This window comes from Metopolophium dirhodum, chromosome 1 (assembly GCF_019925205.1).
Source record: "Metopolophium dirhodum isolate CAU chromosome 1, ASM1992520v1, whole genome shotgun sequence".
In the NCBI taxonomy this organism is placed as follows: domain Eukaryota; kingdom Metazoa; phylum Arthropoda; class Insecta; order Hemiptera; family Aphididae; genus Metopolophium; species Metopolophium dirhodum.
In genome coordinates this window covers 135,339,372-135,362,185 of record NC_083560.1, presented here as the reverse complement: position 1 = coordinate 135,362,185, position 22,814 = coordinate 135,339,372, and positions in this window count along the sequence as shown.

Genomic DNA, 22,814 nt, shown 5'->3' with positions numbered 1-22,814 from the left:
TAATATTTTGATGAATAAGACTTCAGAAAATTGCAAATACATTAGTCACCTTTAGTTAGATTAGTTGAACCCAAAACTAGAATTGAGAACTCAAAAATTACGTTAATATTAACATTATTCATTGTTGGGTTACATCATTTCAAATTAAAAAAAAACATAATTTGTCGACGAATAAGACTTCAGACAATTGCATATACATTCATCCACTATACATAAACTAGATGATCAGAAAACTAGAATTTATAAGTCAATAAATACGTTGATATTCACATTTTCATTGTTGGGGTACATCATTTCAAATTAAAATAAAAACATAAGTTGTTGTTGAATAAGACTTCAGACAATTGCAAATACATTTATCCACTAAACATAAACTAGATAATCTGTGAACTAGAATTTAAAACTCAATAAATTACGCTTATATTAACGTATTCATTGTTGGGGTACATCATTTCAAATAATAAAAAAACATTATTTGTTGACGAATAAGACTTCAGACAATTGCAAATACATTAGTCACCTATAGATAGATTAGTTGAACTCAAAACTAGAATTTAAAAATCAATGATTACGTTAATATTAATGTTAATCATTGTTGGGGTACATCATTTCAAATTTAAAAAAAAACATAATGTTGATGAATAAGACTTCAGACAATTGCAAATACATTTATCCGATATACATAAACTAGATGATCTGCGAACTGGAATTTAAATTTCAATAATTACGCTTATATTAACATTTTTCATTATTGGGGAAAAACATATCAAATTAAAAAATTAAATAAATTGTTGTTGAATAAGACTTCAGACAATTGCAAATACATTTATCCACTATACATAAACTACATGATCAGAAAACTAGAATTTAGAACTCAATATTAACGCGTATATGAACATTTTTTAGTCTCGTGTTACATAATTTCAAATTTATAAAAAACAGATTAAGTTGATGAATAAGACTTAAGTCAATTGCAAATACATTACTCACCTATAGATAGATTAGTTGTACGCAAAACTAGAATTTAGAAGTCAATAAATACGTTGATATTAATATTTCCATTGTTGGTGTACATCATTTCAAATTAAAAAAAAACATAATATGTTGATGAATAAGACTTTAGACAATTGCAAATACATTAGTCACCTATAGATAGATAAGTTGAACCCAAAACTAGAATTTAAAATCAATAATTACATTAATATTAACGTTATTCATTGTTAGGGAACATCATTTCAAATTAAGAAAAAACATAATATTTTGATGAATAAGACTTTAGACAATTGCAAATACATTTATCCACTATAAATTACCTAGATGTTCAGAAAACTAGAATTTAGAAGTCAATAAATACGTTGATATTAACATTTTCATTGTTGGGGTACATCATTTCAAATTAAAATAAAAACATAAGTTGTTGTTGAATAAGACTTCAGACAATTGCAAATACATTTATCCACTAAACATAAACTAGATGATCTGTGAACTAGAATTTAAAACTCAATAAATTACGCTTATATTAACATACTCATTGTTGGGGTACATCATTTCAAATTAAAAAAAAAAACATTATTTGTTGACAAATAAAACTTCAGACAATTGCAAACACATTTATCCACTATACATAAACTAGATGATCAGAAAACTAGAATTTAGAACTCAATATAAACGCTTATATGAACATTTTTTAGTCTTGGGTAACATAATTTCAAATTTATAAAAAACATATTAAGTTGATGAATAAGTCTTTAGGCAATTGCAAATGCATTTATCCGATATACATAAACTAGATGATCAGAAAACTAGAATTGAGAACTCAAAAATAACGTTAATATTAACATTATTCATGGTTGGGTTACATCATTTCAAATTAAAAAAAAACATAATTTGTCGACGAATAAGACATCAGACAATTGCATATTCATTCATCCCCTATACATAAACTAGATGATCAGAAAACTAGAATTAAGAAGTCAATAAATACTTTGATATTAACATTTCCATTGTTGGTGTACATCATTTCAAATTAAAAAAAAACATAATATTTTGATGAATAAGACTTTAGACAATTGCAAATACGTTTATCCACTATACATAAACTAGATGATCAGAAAACTAGAATTTATAAGTCAATAAATACGTTGATATTAACATTTTCATTGTTGGGGTACATCATTTCAAATTAAAATAAAAACATAAGTTGTTGTTGAATAAGACTTCAGACAATTGCAAATACATTTATCCGATATACATAAACTAGATGATCTGCGAACTAGAATTTAAATTTCAATAATTACGCTTATATTAACATTTTTCATTATTGGGGAAAAACATATCAAATTAAAAAAATAAATAAATTGTTGTTGAATAAGACTTCAGACAATTGCAAATACATTTATCCACTATACATAAACTACATGATCAGAAAACTAGAATTTAGAACTCAATATTAACGCGTATATGAACATTTTTTAGTCTCGTGTTACATAATTTCAAATTTATAAAAAACAGATTAAGTTGATGAATAAGACTTAAGTCAATTGCAAATACATTACTCACCTATAGATAGATTAGTTGTACGCAAAACTAGAATTTAGAAGTCAATAAATACGTTGATATTAACATTTCCATTGTTGGTGTACATCATTTCAAATTAAAAAAAAACATAATATGTTGATGAATAAGACAATTGCAAATACATTTATCCACTATAAATTAACTAGATGTTCAGAAAACTAGAATTTAGAAGTCAATAAATACGTTGATATTAACATTTTCATTGTTGGGGTACATCATTTCAAATTAAAATAAAAACATAAGTTGTTGTTGAATAAGACTTCAGACAATTGCAAATACATTTATCCACTAAACATAAACTAGATGATCTGTGAACTAGAATTTAAAACTCAATAAATTACGCTTATATTAACATACTCATTGTTGGGGTACATCATTTCAAATTAAAAAAAAAACATTATTTGTTGACGAATAAAACTTCAGACAATTGCAAATACATTAGTCACCTATAGATAGATTAGTTGAACTCAAAACTAGAATTTAAAAATCAAAAATTACGTTAATATTAACATTATTCATTGTTGGGTTACAACATTTATCCACTATACATAAACTAGATGATCAGAAAACTAGAATTTAGAACTCAATATTAACGCTTATATGAACATTTTTTAGTCTTGGGTTACATAATTTCAAATTTATAAAAAACATATTAAGTTGATGAATAAGTCTTTAGACAATTGCAAATACATTTATCCGATATACATAAACTAGATGATCAGAAAACTAGAATTGAGAACTCAAAAATAACGTTAATATTAACATTATTCGTGGTTGGGTTACATCATTTCAAATTAAAAAAAAACATAATTTGTCGACGAATAAGACTTCAGACAATTGCATATACATTCATCCACTATACATAAACTAGATGATCAGAAAACTAGAATTTAGAAGTCAATAAATACGTTGATATTAACAATTTCATTGTTGGGGTACATCATTTCAAATTAAAAAAAAACATAATTTGTTGACGAATAAGACTTCAGACAATTGCATATACATTCATCCACTATACATAAACTAGATGATCAGAAAACTAGAATTTAGAAGTCAATAAATACGTTGATATTAACATTTTCATTGTTGGTGTACATCATTTCAAATTAAAAAAAAACATAATATGTTGATGAATAAGACTTCAGACAATTGCAAATACATTAGTCACCTTTAATTACATTAGTTGAACCCAAAACTAGAATTGAGAACTCAAAAATTACGTTAATAGTAACATTATTCATTGTTGGGTTACATCATTTAAAATTAAAAAAAAACATAATTTGTCGACGAATAAGACTTCAGACAATTGCATATACATTCATCCACTATACATAAACTAGATGATCAGAAAACTAAAATTTAGAAGTCAATAAATACTTTGATATTAACATTTCCATTGTTGGTGTACATCATTTCAAATTAAAAAAAAACATAATATTTTGATGAATAAGACTTTAGACAATTGCAAATACATTAGTCACCTATAGATAGATTAGTTGAACCCAAAACTAGAATTTAAAATCAATAATTACGTTAATTGTAACATTATTCATTGTTGAGTTACATCATTTCAAATTAAAAAAAAACATAATATGTTGATGAATAAGACTTCAGACAATTGCAAACACATTTATCCACTATACATAAACTAGATGATCAGAAAACTAGAATTTAGAAGTCAATAAATACTTTGATATTAACATTTCCATTGTTGGTGTACATCATTTCAAATTAAAAAAAAACATAATATGTTGATGAATAAGACTTTGGACAATTGCAAATACATTAGTCACCTATAGATAGATTAGTTGAACTCAAAACTAGAATTTAAAAATCAATGATTACGTTAATATTAACGTTAATCATTGTTGGGGTACATCATTTCAAATTAAAAAAAAACATAATTTGTTGACGAATAAGACTTCAGACAATTGTAAACACATTTATCCACTATACATAAACTAGATGATCAGAAAACTAGAATTTAGAACTCAATATTAACGCTTATATGAACATTTTTTAGTCTTGGATTACATAATTTCAAATTTATAAAAAACATATTAAGTTGATGAATAAGTCTTTAGACAATTGCAAATGCATTCATCCACTATACATAAACTAGATGATCAGAAAACTAGAATTTAGAAGTCAATAAATACTTTGATATTAACATTTCCATTGTTGGTGTACATCATTTCAAATTAAAAAAAAACATAATATTTTGATGAATAAGACTTTAGACAATTGCAAATACGTTTATCCACTATACATAAACTAGATGATCAGAAAACTAGAATTTAGAAGTCAATAAATACTTTGATATTAACATTTCCATTGTTGGTGTACATCATTTCAAATTAAAAAAAAACATAAAATGTTGATGAATAAGACTTCAGAAAATTGCAAATACATTAGTCACCTTTAGTTAGATTAGTTGAACCTAAAACTAGAATTGAGAACTCAAAAATTACGTTAATATTAACATTATTCATTGTTGGGTTACATCATTTCAAATTAAAAAAAAACATAATTTGTCGACGAATAAGACTTCAGACAATTGCATATACATTCATCCACTATACATAAACTAGATGATCAGAAAACTAGAATTTAGAAGTCAATAAATACTTTGATATTAACATTTCCATTGTTGGTGTACATCATTTAAAATTAAAAAAAAACATAATATTTTGATGAATAAGGTTTTAGACAATTGCAAATACGTTTATCCACTATACATAAACTAGATGATCAGAAAACTAGAATTTATAAGTCAATAAATACGTTGATATTAACATTTTCATTGTTGGTGTACATCATTTCAAATTAAAATAAAAACATAAGTTGTTGTTGAATAAGACTTCAGACAATTGCAAATACATTTATCCACTAAACATAAACTAGATAATCTGTGAACTAGAATTTGAAACTCAATAAATTACGCTTATATTAACATATTCATTGTTGGGGTACATCATTTCAAATAATAAAAAAACATTATTTGTTGACGAATAAGACTTCAGACAATTGCAAATACATTAGTCACCTATAGATAGATTAGTTGAACTCAAAACTAGAATTTAAAAATCAATGATTACGTTAATATTAATGTTAATCATTGTTGGGGTACATCATTTCAAATTAAGAAAAAACATAATATTTTGATGAATAAGACTTTAGACAATTGCAAATACATTTATCCACTATAAATTAACTAGATGTTCAGAAAACTAGAATTTAGAAGTCAATAAATACGTTGATATTAACATTTTCATTGTTGGGGTACATCATTTCAAATTAAAATAAAAACATAAGTTGTTGTTGAATAAGACTTCAGACAATTGCAAATACATTTATCCACTAAACATAAACTAGATGATCTGTGAACTAGAATTTAAAACTCAATATAAACGCTTATATGAACATTTTTTAGTCTTGGGTAACATAATTTCAAATTTATAAAAAACATATTAAGTTGATGAATAAGTCTTTAGACAATTGCAAATGCATTTATCCGATATACATAAACTAGATGATCAGAAAACTAGAATTGAGAACTCAAAAATAACGTTAATATTAACATTATTCATGGTTGGGTTACATCATTTCAAATTAAAAAAAAACATAATTTGTCGACGAATAAGACATCAGACAATTGCATATTCATTCATCCCCTATACATAAACTAGATGATCAGAAAACTAGAATTAAGAAGTCAATAAATACTTTGATATTAACATTTCCATTGTTGGTGTACATCATTTCAAATTAAAAAAAAACATAAAATGTTGATGAAAAAGACTTCAGAAAATTGCAAATACATTAGTCACCTTTAGTTAGATAAGTTGAACCCAAAACTAGAATTGAGAACTCAAAAATTACGTTAATATTAACATTATTCATTGTTGGGTTACATCATTTCAAATTAAAAAAAAACATAATTTGTCGACGAATAAGACTTCAGACAATTGCATATACATTCATCCACTATACATAAACTAGATGATCAGAAAACTAGAATTTAGAAGTCAATAAATACTTTGATATTAACATTTCCATTGTTGGTGTACATCATTTCAAATTAAAAAAAAACATAATATTTTGATGAATAAGACTTTAGACAATTGCAAATACGTTTATCCACTATACATAAACTAGATGATCAGAAAACTAGAATTTATAAGTCAATAAATACGTTGATATTAACATTTTCATTGTTGGGGTACATCATTTCAAATTAAAATAAAAACATAAGTTGTTGTTGAATAAGACTTCAGACAATTGCAAATACATTTATCCGATATACATAAACTAGATGATCTGCGAACTAGAATTTAAATTTCAATAATTACGCTTATATTAACATTTTTCATTATTGGGGAAAAACATATCAAATTAAAAAAATAAATAAATTGTTGTTGAATAAGACTTCAGACAATTGCAAATACATTTATCCACTATACATAAACTACATGATCAGAAAACTAGATTTTAGAACTCAATATTAACGCGTATATGAACATTTTTTAGTCTCGTGTTACATAATTTCAAATTTATAAAAAACAGATTAAGTTGATGAATAAGACTTAAGTCAATTGCAAATACATTACTCACCTATAGATAGATTAGTTGTACGCAAAACTAGAATTTAGAAGTCAATAAATACGTTGATATTAACATTTCCATTGTTGGTGTACATCATTTCAAATTAAAAAAAAACATAATATGTTGATGAATAAGACATTAGACAATTGCAAATACATTAGTCACCTATAGATAGATTAGTTGAACCCAAAACTAGAATTTAAAATCAATAATTACATTAATATTAACGTTATTCATTGTTAGGGTACATCATTTCAAATTAAGAAAAAACATAATATTTTGATGAATAAGACTTTAGACAATTGCAAATACATTTATCCACTATAAATTAACTAGATGTTCAGAAAACTAGAATTTAGAAGTCAATAAATACGTTGATATTAACATTTTCATTGTTGGGGTACATCATTTCAAATTAAAATAAAAACATAAGTTGTTGTTGAATAAGACTTCAGACAATTGCAAATACATTTATCCACTAAACATAAACTAGATGATCTGTGAACTAGAATTTAAAACTCAATAAATTACGCTTATATTAACATACTCATTGTTGGGGTACATCATTTCAAATTAAAAAAAAAACATTATTTGTTGACAAATAAAACTTCAGACAATTACAAATACATTAGTCACCTATAGATAGATTAGTTGAACTCAAAACTAGAATTTAAAAATCAAAAATTACGTTAATATTAACATTTATCATTGTTGGGGTACATCATTTCAAATTAAAAAAAAACATAATTTGTTGACGAATAAGACTTCAGACAATTGCAAACACATTTATCCACTATACATAAACTAGATGATCAGAAAACTAGAATTTAGAACTCAATATAAACGCTTATATGAACATTTTTTAGTCTTGGGTAACATAATTTCAAATTTATAAAAAACATATTAAGTTGATGAATAAGACTTCAGAAAATTGCAAATACATTAGTCACCTTTAGTTAGATTAGTTGAACCCAAAACTAGAATTGAGAACTCAAAAATTACGTTAATATTAACATTATTCATTGTTGGGTTACATCATTTCAAATTAAAAAAAAACATAATTTGTCGACGAATAAGACTTCAGACAATTGCATATACATTCATCCACTATACATAAACTAGATGATCAGAAAACTAGAATTTAGAAGTCAATAAATACTTTGATATTAACATTTCCATTGTTGGTGTACATCATTTCAAATTAAAAAAAAACATAATATTTTGATGAATAAGACTTTAGACAATTGCAAATACGTTTATCCACTATACATAAACTAGATGATCAGAAAACTAGAATTTATAAGTCAATAAATACGTTGATATTAACATTTTCATTGTTGGGGTACATCATTTCAAATTAAAATAAAAACATAAGTTGTTGTTGAATAAGACTTCAGACAATTGCAAATACATTTATCCACTAAACATAAACTAGATAATCTGTGAACTAGAATTTAAAACTCAATAAATTACGCTTATAATAACATATTCATTGTTGGGGTACATCATTTCAAATAATAAAAAAACATTATTTGTTGACGAATAAGACTTCAGACAATTGCAAATACATTAGTCACCTATAGATAGATTAGTTGAACTCAAAACTAGAATTTAAAAATCAATGATTACGTTAATATTAATGTTAATCATTGTTGGGGTACATCATTTCAAATTAAAAAAAAAACATAATGTTGATGAATAAGACTTCAGACAATTGCAAATACATTTATCCGATATACATAAACTAGATGATCTGTGAACTACAATTTAAAACTCAATAATTACGCTTATATTAACATTTTTCATTATTGGGGAAAAACATATCAAATTAAAAAAATAAATAAATTGTTGTTGAATAAGACTTCAGACAATTGCAAATACATTTATCCACTATACATAAACTACATGATCAGAAAACTAGAATTTAGAACTCAATATTAACGCGTATATGAACATTTTTTAGTCTCGTGTTACATAATTTCAAATTTATAAAAAACAGATTAAGTTGATGAATAAGACTTAAGTCAATTGCAAATACATTACTCACCTATAGATAGATTAGTTGTACGCAAAACTAGAATTTAGAAGTCAATAAATACGTTGATATTAACATTTCCATTGTTGGTGTACATCATTTCAAATTAAAAAAAACATAATATGTTGATGAATAAGACATTAGACAATTGCAAATACATTAGTCACCTATAGATAGATTAGTTGAACCCAAAACTAGAATTTAAAATCAATAATTACATTAATATTAACGTTATTCATTGTTAGGGTACATCATTTCAAATTAAGAAAAAACATAATATTTTGATGAATAAGACTTCAGACAATTGCAAATACATTTATCCGATATACATAAACTAGATGATCTGTGAACTACAATTTAAAACTCAATAATTACGCTTATATTAACATTTTTCATTATTGGGGAAAAACATATCAAATTAAAAAAATAAATAAATTGTTGTTGAATAAGACTTCAGACAATTGCAAATACATTTATCCACTATACATAAACTACATGATCAGAAAACTAGAATTTAGAACTCAATATTAACGCGTATATGAACATTTTTTAGTCTCGTGTTACATAATTTCAAATTTATAAAAAACAGATTAAGTTGATGAATAAGACTTAAGTCAATTGCAAATACATTACTCACCTATAGATAGATTAGTTGTACGCAAAACTAGAATTTAGAAGTCAATAAATACGTTGATATTAACATTTTCATTGTTGGGGTACATCATTTCAAATTAAAATAAAAACATAAGTTGTTGTTGAATAAGACTTCAGACAATTGCAAATACATTTATCCACTAAACATAAACTAGATGATCTGTGAACTAGAATTTAAAACTCAATAAATTACGCTTATATTAACATACTCATTGTTGGGGTACATCATTTCAAATTAAAAAAAAAACATTATTTGTTGACGAATAAAACTTCAGACAATTGCAAATACATTAGTCACCTATAGATAGATTAGTTGAACTCAAAACTAGAATTTAAAAATCAAAAATTACGTTAATATTAACATTATTCATTGTTGGGTTACAACATTTATCCACTATACATAAACTAGATGATCAGAAAACTAGAATTTAGAACTCAATATTAACGCTTATATGAACATTTTTTAGTCTTGGGTTACATAATTTCAAATTTATAAAAAACATATTAAGTTGATGAATAAGTCTTTAGACAATTGCAAATACATTTATCCGATATACATAAACTAGATGATCAGAAAACTAGAATTGAGAACTCAAAAATAACGTTAATATTAACATTATTCGTGGTTGGGTTACATCATTTCAAATTAAAAAAAAACATAATTTGTCGACGAATAAGACTTCAGACAATTGCATATACATTCATCCACTATAGATAAACTAGATGATCAGAAAACTAGAATTTAGAAGTCAATAAATACGTTGATATTAACATTTTCATTGTTGGTGTACATCATTTCAAATTAAAAAAAAACATAATATGTTGATGAATAAGACTTCAGACAATTGCAAATACATTAGTCACCTTTAATTACATTAGTTGAACCCAAAACTAGAATTGAGAACTCAAAAATTACGTTAATAGTAACATTATTCATTGTTGGGTTACATCATTTAAAATTAAAAAAAAACATAATTTGTCGACGAATAAGACTTCAGACAATTGCATATACATTCATCCACTATACATAAACTAGATGATCAGAAAACTAGAATTTAGAAGTCAATAAATACTTTGATATTAACATTTCCATTGTTGGTGTACATCATTTCAAATTAAAAAAAAACATAATATTTTGATGAATAAGACTTTAGACAATTGCAAATACATTAGTCACCTATAGATAGATTAGTTGAACCCAAAACTAGAATTTAAAATCAATAATTACCTTAATTGTAACATTATTCATTGTTGAGTTACATCATTTCAAATTAAAAAAAAACATAATATGTTGATGAATAAGACTTCAGACAATTGCAAACACATTTATCCACTATACATAAACTAGATGATCAGAAAACTAGAATTTAGAAGTCAATAAATACTTTGATATTAACATTTCCATTGTTGGTGTACATCATTTCAAATTAAAAAAAAACATAATATGTTGATGAATAAGACTTTGGACAATTGCAAATACATTAGTCACCTATAGATAGATTAGTTGAACTCAAAACTAGAATTTAAAAATCAATGATTACGTTAATATTAACGTTAATCATTGTTGGGGTACATCATTTCAAATTAAAAAAAAACATAATTTGTTGACGAATAAGACTTCAGACAATTGTAAACACATTTATCCACTATACATAAACTAGATGATCAGAAAACTAGAATTTAGAACTCAATATTAACGCTTATATGAACATTTTTTAGTCTTGGATTACATAATTTCAAATTTATAAAAAACATATTAAGTTGATGAATAAGTCTTTAGACAATTGCAAATGCATTCATCCACTATACATAAACTAGATGATCAGAAAACTAGAATTTAGAAGTCAATAAATACTTTGATATTAACATTTCCATTGTTGGTGTACATCATTTCAAATTAAAAAAAAACATAATATTTTGATGAATAAGACTTTAGACAATTGCAAATACATTTATCCGATATACATAAACTAGATGATCAGAAAACTAGAATTTAGAAGTCAATAAATACGTTGATATTAACAATTTCATTGTTGGGGTACATCATTTTAAATTAAAAAAAAACATAATTTGTTGACGAATAAGACTTCAGACAATTAAATATACACTTATCCACTATAAATTAACTAGATGATCAGAAAACTAGAATTTAGAACTCAATATTAACGCTTATATGAACATTTTTTAGTCTTGGGTTACATAATTTCAAATTTATAAAAAACATATTAAGTTGATGAATAAGACTTTAGACAATTGCAAATACATTTATCCGATATACATAAACTAGATGATCAGAAAACTAGAATTTAGAAGTCAATAAATACGTTGATATTAACATTTCCATTGTTGGTGTACATCATTTCAAATTAAAAAAGAACATAATATGTTGATGAATAAGACTTTAGACAATTGCAAATACATTAATCACCTATAGATAGATTAGTTGAACCCAAAACTAGAATTTAAAATCAATAATTACGTTAATATTAAAGTTATTCATTGTTGGGGTACATCATTTCAAATTAAAAAAAAAAATATAATTTGTTGATGAATAAGACTTCAGACAATTGCAAATACATTTATCCACAATAAATAAACTACATGATCAGAAAACTAGAATTTAGAACTCAATATTAACGCTAATATGAACATTTTTTAGTCTTGGGTTACATAATTTCAAATTTATAAAAAACATATTAAGTTGATGAATAAGACTTTAGACAATTGCAAATACATTTATCCGATATACATAAACTAGATGATCAGAAAACTAGAATTTAGAAGTCAATAAATACGTTGATATTAACAATTTCATTGTTGGGGTACATCATTTCAAATTAAAAAAAAACATAATTTGTTGACGAATAAGACTTCAGACAATTAAATATACATTTATCCACTATAAATTAACTAGATGATCAGAAAACTAGAATTTAGAACTCAATATAAACGCTTATATGAACATTTTTTAGTCTTAAGTTACATAATTTCAAATTTATAAAAAACATATTAAGTTGATGAATAAGACTTTAGACAATTGCAAATACATTTACCCGATATACATAAACTAGATGATCAGAAAACTAGAATTTAGAACTCAATATTAACGCTTATATGAACATTTTTTAGTCTCGTGTTACATAATTTCAAATTTATAAAAAACATATTAAGTTGATGAATAAGACTTTAGACAATTGCAAATACATTAGTCACCTATAGATAGATTAGTTGTACGCAAAACTAGAATTTAGAAGTCAATAAATACGCTGATATTAACATTTCCTTTGTTGGTGTACATCATTTCAAATTAAAAAAAAACATAATATGTTGATGAATAAGACTTTAGACAATTTCAAATACATTAGTCACCTATAGATAGATTAGTTGTACGCAAAACTAGAATTTAGAAGTCAATAAATACGTTGATATTAACATTTCCATTGTTGGTGTACATCATTTCAAATTAAAAAAAAACATAATATGTTGATGATTAAGACTTTAGACAATTGCAAATACATTAGTCACCTATAGATAGATTAGTTGAACCCAAAACTAGAATTTAAAATCAATAATTACGTTAATATTAAAGTTATTCATTTTTGGGGTACATCATTTCAAATTAAAAAAAAAAATATAATTTGTTGATGAATAAGACTTTAGACAATTGCAAATACATTTATCCACAATACATAAACTACATGATCAGAAAAATAGAATTTAGAACTCAATATTAACGCTTATATGAACATTTTTTAGTCTCGTGTTACATAATTTCAAATTTATAAAAAACATATTAAGTTGATGAATAAGACTTAAGTCAATTGCAAATACATTACTCACCTATAGATAGATTAGTTGTACGCAAAACTAGAATTTAGAAGTCAATAAATACTTTGATATTAACATTTCCATTGTTGGTGTACATCATTTCAAATTAAAAAAAAACATAATATTTTGATGAATAAGACTTTAGACAATTGCAAATACATTAGTCACCTATAGATAAATTAGTTGAACCCAAAACTAGAATTTAAAATCAATAATTACGTTAATATTAACGTTATTCATTGTTGGGGTACATCATTTCAAATTAAAAAAAAAATATATAATTCGTTGATGAATAAGACTTTAGACAATTGCAAATACATTTATCCTATATACATAAACTAGATGATCAGAAAACTAGAATTTAGAAGTCAATAAATACGTTGATATTAACAATTTCATTGTTGGGGTTCATCATTTCAAATTAAAAAAAAAAATTATTAGTCGACGAATAAGACTTCAGACAATTGCATATACATTCATCCACTATACATAAACTAGATGATCAGAAAACTAGAATTTAGAAGTCAATAAATACTTTGATATTAACATTTCCATTGTTGGTGTACATCATTTCAAATTAAAAAAAAACATAATATTTTGATGAATGAGACTTTAGACAATTGCAAATACATTAGTCACCTATAGATAGATTAGTTGAACCCAAAACTAGAATTTAAAATCAATAATTACGTTAATATTAAAGTTATTCATTGTTGAGGTACATCATTTCAAATTAAAAAAAAAAATATAATTTGTTGATGAATAAGACTTTAGACAATTGCAAATACATTTATCCACAATACATAAACTACATGATCAGAAAACTAGAATTTAGAACTCAATATTAACGCTTATATGAACATTTTTTAGTCTCGTGTTACATAATTTCAAATTTATAAAAAACAGATTAAGTTGATGAATAAGACTTAAGTCAATTGCAAATACATTACTCACCTATAGATAGATTAGTTGTACGCAAAACTAGAATTTAGAAGTCAATAAATACGTTGATATTAACATTTCCATTGTTGGTGTACATCATTTCAAATTAAAAAAAACATAATATGTTGATGAATAAGACATTAGACAATTGCAAATACATTAGTCACCTATAGATAGATTAGTTGAACCCAAAACTAGAATTTAAAATCAATAATTACATTAATATTAACGTTATTCATTGTTAGGGTACATCATTTCAAATTAAGAAAAAACATAATATTTTGATGAATAAGACTTTAGACAATTGCAAATACATTTATCCACTATAAATTAACTAGATGTTCAGAAAACTAGAATTTAGAAGTCAATAAATACGTTGATATTAACATTTTCATTGTTGGGGTACATCATTTCAAATTAAAATAAAAACATAAGTTGTTGTTGAATAAGACTTCAGACAATTGCAAATACATTTATCCACTAAACATAAACTAGATGATCTGTGAACTAGAATTTAAAACTCAATAAATTACGCTTATATTAACATACTCATTGTTGGGGTACATCATTTCAAATTAAAAAAAAAACATTATTTGTTGACGAATAAAACTTCAGACAATTGCAAATACATTAGTCACCTATAGATAGATTAGTTGAACTCAAAACTAGAATTTAAAAATCAAAAATTACGTTAATATTAACATTATTCATTGTTGGGTTACAACATTTATCCACTATACATAAACTAGATGATCAGAAAACTAGAATTTAGAACTCAATATTAACGCTTATATGAACATTTTTTAGTCTTGGGTTACATAATTTCAAATTTATAAAAAACATATTAAGTTGATGAATAAGTCTTTAGACAATTGCAAATACATTTATCCGATATACATAAACTAGATGATCAGAAAACTAGAATTGAGAACTCAAAAATAACGTTAATATTAACATTATTCGTGGTTGGGTTACATCATTTCAAATTAAAAAAAAACATAATTTGTCGACGAATAAGACTTCAGACAATTGCATATACATTCATCCACTATACATAAACTAGATGATCAGAAAACTAGAATTTAGAAGTCAATAAATACGTTGATATTAACATTTTCATTGTTGGTGTACATCATTTCAAATTAAAAAAAAACATAATATGTTGATGAATAAGACTTCAGACAATTGCAAATACATTAGTCACCTTTAATTACATTAGTTGAACCCAAAACTAGAATTGAGAACTCAAAAATTACGTTAATAGTAACATTATTCATTGTTGGGTTACATCATTTAAAATTAAAAAAAAACATAATTTGTCGACGAATAAGACTTCAGACAATTGCATATACATTCATCCACTATACATAAACTAGATGATCAGAAAACTAGAATTTAGAAGTCAATAAATACTTTGATATTAACATTTCCATTGTTGGTGTACATCATTTCAAATTAAAAAAAAACATAATATTTTGATGAATAAGACTTTAGACAATTGCAAATACATTAGTCACCTATAGATAGATTAGTTGAACCCAAAACTAGAATTTAAAATCAATAATTACGTTAATTGTAACATTATTCATTGTTGAGTTACATCATTTCAAATTAAAAAAAAACATAATATGTTGATAAATAAGACTTCAGACAATTGCAAACACATTTATCCACTATACATAAACTAGATGATCAGAAAACTAGAATTTAGAAGTCAATAAATACTTTGATATTAACATTTCCATTGTTGGTGTACATCATTTCAAATTAAAAAAAAACATAATATGTTGATGAATAAGACTTTGGACAATTGCAAATACATTAGTCACCTATAGATAGATTAGTTGAACTCAAAACTAGAATTTAAAAATCAATGATTACGTTAATATTAACGTTAATCATTGTTGGGGTACATCATTTCAAATTAAAAAAAAACATAATTTGTTGACGAATAAGACTTCAGACAATTGTAAACACATTTATCCACTATACATAAACTAGATGATCAGAAAACTAGAATTTAGAACTCAATATTAACGCTTATATGAACATTTTTTAGTCTTGGATTACATAATTTCAAATTTATAAAAAACATATTAAGTTGATGAATAAGTCTTTAGACAATTGCAAATGCATTCATCCACTATACATAAACTAGATGATCAGAAAACTAGAATTTAGAAGTCAATAAATACGTTAATAGTAACATTATTCATTATTGAGTTACATCATTTCAAATTAAAAAAAAACATAATATGTTGATGAATAAGACTTCAGACAATTGCATACACATTTATCCACTATACATAAACTAGATGATCAGAAAACTAGAATTTAGAAGTCAATAAATACTTTGATAATAACATTTCCATTGTTGGTGTACATCATTTCAAATTAAAAAAAAACATAATATGTTGATGAATAAGACTTCAGAAAATTGCAAATACATTAGTCACCTTTAGTTAGATTAGTTGAACCCAAAACTAGAATTGATAACTCAAAAATTACGTTAATATTAACATTATTCATTGTTGGGTTACATCATTTCAAATTAAAAAAAAAAATATAATTTGTTGATGAATAAGACTTCAGACAAATGCAAATACATTAGCCACCTTTAGTTACATTAGTTGAACCCAAAACTAGAATTGAGAACTCAAAAATTACGTTAATAGTAACATTATTCATTGTTGAGTTACATCATTTCAAATTAAAAAAAAACATAATATGTTGATGAATAAGACTTCAGAAAATTGCAAATACATTAGTCACCTTTAGTTAGATTAGTTGAACCCAAAACTAGAATTGATAACTCAAAAATTACGTTAATATTAACATTATTCATTGTTGGGTTACATCATTTAAAATTAAAAAAAAACATAATTTGTCGACGAATAAGACTTCAGACAATTGCATATACGTTTATCCTATATACATAAACTAGATGATCAGAAAACTAGAATTTAGAAGTCAATATATACGTTGATATTAACAATTTCATTGTTGGGGTACATCATTTCAAATTAAAAAAAAACATAATATGTTGATGAATAAGACTTCAGACAATTGCATATACATTCGTCCACTATACATAAACTAGATGATCAGAAAACTAGAATTTAGAAGTCAATAAATACGTTGATATTAACATTTTCATTGTTGGTGTACATCATTTCAAATTAAAAAAAAACATAATTTGTCGACGAATAAGACTTCAGACAATTGCATATACATTCATCCACTATACATAAACTAGATGATCAGAAAACTAGAATTTAGAAGTCAATAAATACTTTGATATTAACATTTCCATTGTTGGTGTACATCATTTCAAATTAAAAAAAAACATAATATTTTGATGAATAAGACTTTAGACAATTGCAAATACATTAGTCACCTATAGATAGATTAGTTGAACCCAAAACTAGAATTTAAAATCAATAATTACGTTAATAGTAACATTATTCATTATTGAGTTACATCATTTCAAATTAAAAAAAAAACATAATATGTTGATGAATAAGACTTCAGACAATTGCATACACATTTATCCACTATACATAAACTAGATGATCAGAAAACTAGAATTTAGAAGTCAATAAATACTTTGATAATAACATTTCCATTGTTGGTGTACATCATTTCAAATTAAAAAAAAACATAATATGTTGATGAATAAGACTTCAGAAAATTGCAAATACATTAGTCACCTTTAGTTAGATTAGTTGAACCCAAAACTAGAATTGATAACTCAAAAATTACGTTAATATTAACATTATTCATTGTTGGGTTACATCATTTAAAATTAAAATAAAAACATAAGTTGTTGTTGAATAAGACTTCAGACAATTGCAAATACATTTATCCACTAAACATAAACTAGATGATCAGAAAACTAGAATTTAGAACTCAATATTTACGCTTATATGAACATTTTTTAGTCTTGGGTTACATAATTTCAAATTTATAAAAAACATATTAAGTTGATGAATAAGTCTTCAGACAATTGCAAATACATTTATCCACTAAACATAAACTAGATGATCAGAAAACTAGAATTTAGAACTCAATAAATTACGCTTATATTAACATACTCATTGTTGGGGTACATCATTTCAAATTAAAAAAAAAACATTATTTGTTGACGAATAAAACTTCAGACAATTGCAAATACATTAGTCACCTATAGATAGATTAGTTGAACTCAAAACTAGAATTTAAAAATCAAAAATTACGTTTATATTAACATTATTCATTGTTGGGTTACAACATTTATCCACTATACATAAACTAGATGATCAGAAAACTAGAATTTAGAACTCAATATTAACGCTTATATGAACATTTTTTAGTCTTGGGTTACATAATTTCAAATTAAAAAAAAACATAATTTGTCGACGAATAATACTTCAGACAATTGCATATACATTCATCCACTATACATAAACTAGATGATCAGAAAACTAGAATTTAGAAGTCAATAAATACTTTGATATTAACATTTCCATTGTTGGTGTACATCATTTCAAATTAAAAAAAAACATAATATTTTGATGAATAAGACTTTAGACAATTGCAAATACGTTTATCCACTATACATAAACTAGATGATCAGAAAACTAGAATTTATAAGTCAATAAATACGTTGATATTAACATTTTCATTGTTGGTGTACATCATTTCAAATTAAAATAAAAACATAAGTTGTTGTTGAATAAGACTTCAGACAATTGCAAATACATTTATCCACTAAACATAAACTAGATAATCTGTGAACTAGAATTTGAAACTCAATAAATTACGCTTATATTAACATATTCATTGTTGGGGTACATCATTTCAAATAATAAAAAAACATTATTTGTTGACGAATAAGACTTCAGACAATTGCAAATACATTAGTCACCTATAGATAGATTAGTTGAACTCAAAACTAGAATTTAAAAATCAATGATTACGTTAATATTAATGTTAATCGTTGTTGGGGTACATCATTTCAAATTAAGAAAAAACATAATATTTTGATGAATAAGACTTTAGACAATTGCAAATACATTTATCCACTATAAATTAACTAGATGTTCAGAAAACTAGAATTTAGAAGTCAATAAATACGTTGATATTAACATTTTCATTGTTGGGGTACATCATTTCAAATTAAAATAAAAACATAAGTTGTTGTTGAATAAGACTTCAGACAATTGCAAATACATTTATCCACTAAACATAAACTAGATGATCTGTGAACTAGAATTTAAAACTCAATAAATTACGCTTATATTAACATACTCATTGTTGGGGTACATCATTTCAAATTAAAAAAAAAACATTATTTGTTGACGAATAAAACTTCAGACAATTGCAAATACATTAGTCACCTATAGATAGATTAGTTGAACTCAAAACTAGAATTTAAAAATCAAAAATTACGTTAATATTAACATTATTCATTGTTGGGTTACAACATTTATCCACTATACATAAACTAGATGATCAGAAAACTAGAATTTAGAACTCAATATTAACGCTTATATGAACATTTTTTAGTCTTGAGTTACATAATTTCAAATTTATAAAAAACATATTAAGTTGATGAATAAGTCTTTAGACAATTGCAAATACATTTATCCGATATACATAAACTAGATGATCAGAAAACTAGAATTGAGAACTCAAAAATAACGTTAATATTAACATTATTCGTGGTTGGGTTACATCATTTCAAATTAAAAAAAAACATAATTTGTCGACGAATAAGACTTCAGACAATTGCATATACATTCATCCACTATACATAAACTAGATGATCAGAAAACTAGAATTTAGAAGTCAATAAATACGTTGATATTAACAATTTCATTGTTGGGGTACATCATTTCAAATTAAAAAAAAACATAATTTGTTGACGAATAAGACTTCAGACAATTGCATATACATTCATCCACTATACATAAACTAGATGATCAGAAAACTAGAATTTAGAAGTCAATAAATACGTTGATATTAACATTTTCATTGTTGGTGTACATCATTTCAAATTAAAAAAAAACATAATATGTTGATGAATAAGACTTCAGACAATTGCAAATACATTAGTCACCTTTAATTACATTAGTTGAACCCAAAACTAGAATTGAGAACTCAAAAATTACGTTAATAGTAACATTATTCATTGTTGGGTTACATCATTTAAAATTAAAAAAAAACATAATTTGTCGACGAATAAGACTTCAGACAATTGCATATACATTCATCCACTATACATAAACTAGATGATCAGAAAACTAGAATTTAGAAGTCAATAAATACTTTGATATTAACATTTCCATTGTTGGTGTACATCATTTCAAATTAAAAAAAAACATAATATTTTGATGAATAAGACTTTAGACAATTGCAAATACATTAGTCACCTATAGATAGATTAGTTGAACCCAAAACTAGAATTTTTAATCAATAATTACGTTAATTGTAACATTATTCATTGTTGGGGTACATCATTTCAAATTAAAAAAAAACATAATTTGTTGACGAATAAGACTTCAGACAATTGTAAACACATTTATCCACTATACATAAACTAGATGATCAGAAAACTAGAATTTAGAACTCAATATAAACGCTTATATGAACATTTTTTAGTCTTGGGTAACATAATTTCAAATTTATAAAAAACATATTAAGTTGATGAATAAGACTTCAGAAAATTGCAAATACATTAGTCACCTTTAGTTAGATTAGTTGAACCCAAAACTAGAATTGAGAACTCAAAAATTACGTTAATATTAACATTATTCATTGTTGGGTTACATCATTTCAAATTAAAAAAAAACATAATTTGTCGACGAATAAGACTTCAGACAATTGCATATACATTCATCCACTATACATAAACTAGATGATCAGAAAACTAGAATTTAGAAGTCAATAAATACTTTGATATTAACATTTCCATTGTTGGTGTACATCATTTCAAATTAAAAAAAAACATAATATTTTGATGAATAAGACTTTAGACAATTGCAAATACGTTTATCCACTATACATAAACTAGATGATCAGAAAACTAGAATTTATAAGTCAATAAATACGTTGATATTAACATTTTCATTGTTGGGGTACATCATTTCAAATTAAAATAAAAACATAAGTTGTTGTTGAATAAGACTTCAGACAATTGCAAATACATTTATCCACTAAACATAAACTAGATAATCTGTGAACTAGAATTTAAAACTCAATAAATTACGCTTATAATAACATATTCATTGTTGGGGTACATCATTTCAAATAATAAAAAAACATTATTTGTTGACGAATAAGACTTCAGACAATTGCAAATACATTAGTCACCTATAGATAGATTAGTTGAACTCAAAACTAGAATTTAAAAATCAATGATTACGTTAATATTAATGTTAATCATTGTTGGGGTACATCATTTCAAATTAAAAAAAAAACATAATGTTGATGAATAAGACTTCAGACAATTGCAAATACATTTATCCGATATACATAAACTAGATGATCTGTGAACTACAATTTAAAACTCAATAATTACGCTTATATTAACATTTTTCATTATTGGGGAAAAACATATCAAATTAAAAAAATAAATAAATTGTTGTTGAATAAGACTTCAGACAATTGCAAATACATTTATCCACTATACATAAACTACATGATCAGAAAACTAGAATTTAGAACTCAATATTAACGCGTATATGAACATTTTTTAGTCTCGTGTTACATAATTTCAAATTTATAAAAAACAGATTAAGTTGATGAATAAGACTTAAGTCAATTGCAAATACATTACTCACCTATAGATAGATTAGTTGTACGCAAAACTAGAATTTAGAAGTCAATAAATACGTTGATATTAACATTTCCATTGTTGGTGTACATCATTTCAAATTAAAAAAAACATAATATGTTGATGAATAAGACATTAGACAATTGCAAATACATTAGTCACCTATAGATAGATTAGTTGAACCCAAAACTAGAATTTAAAATCAATAATTACATTAATATTAACGTTATTCATTGTTAGGGTACATCATTTCAAATTAAGAAAAAACATAATATTTTGATGAATAAGACTTTAGACAATTGCAAATACATTTATCCACTATAAATTAACTAGATGTTCAGAAAACTAGAATTTAGA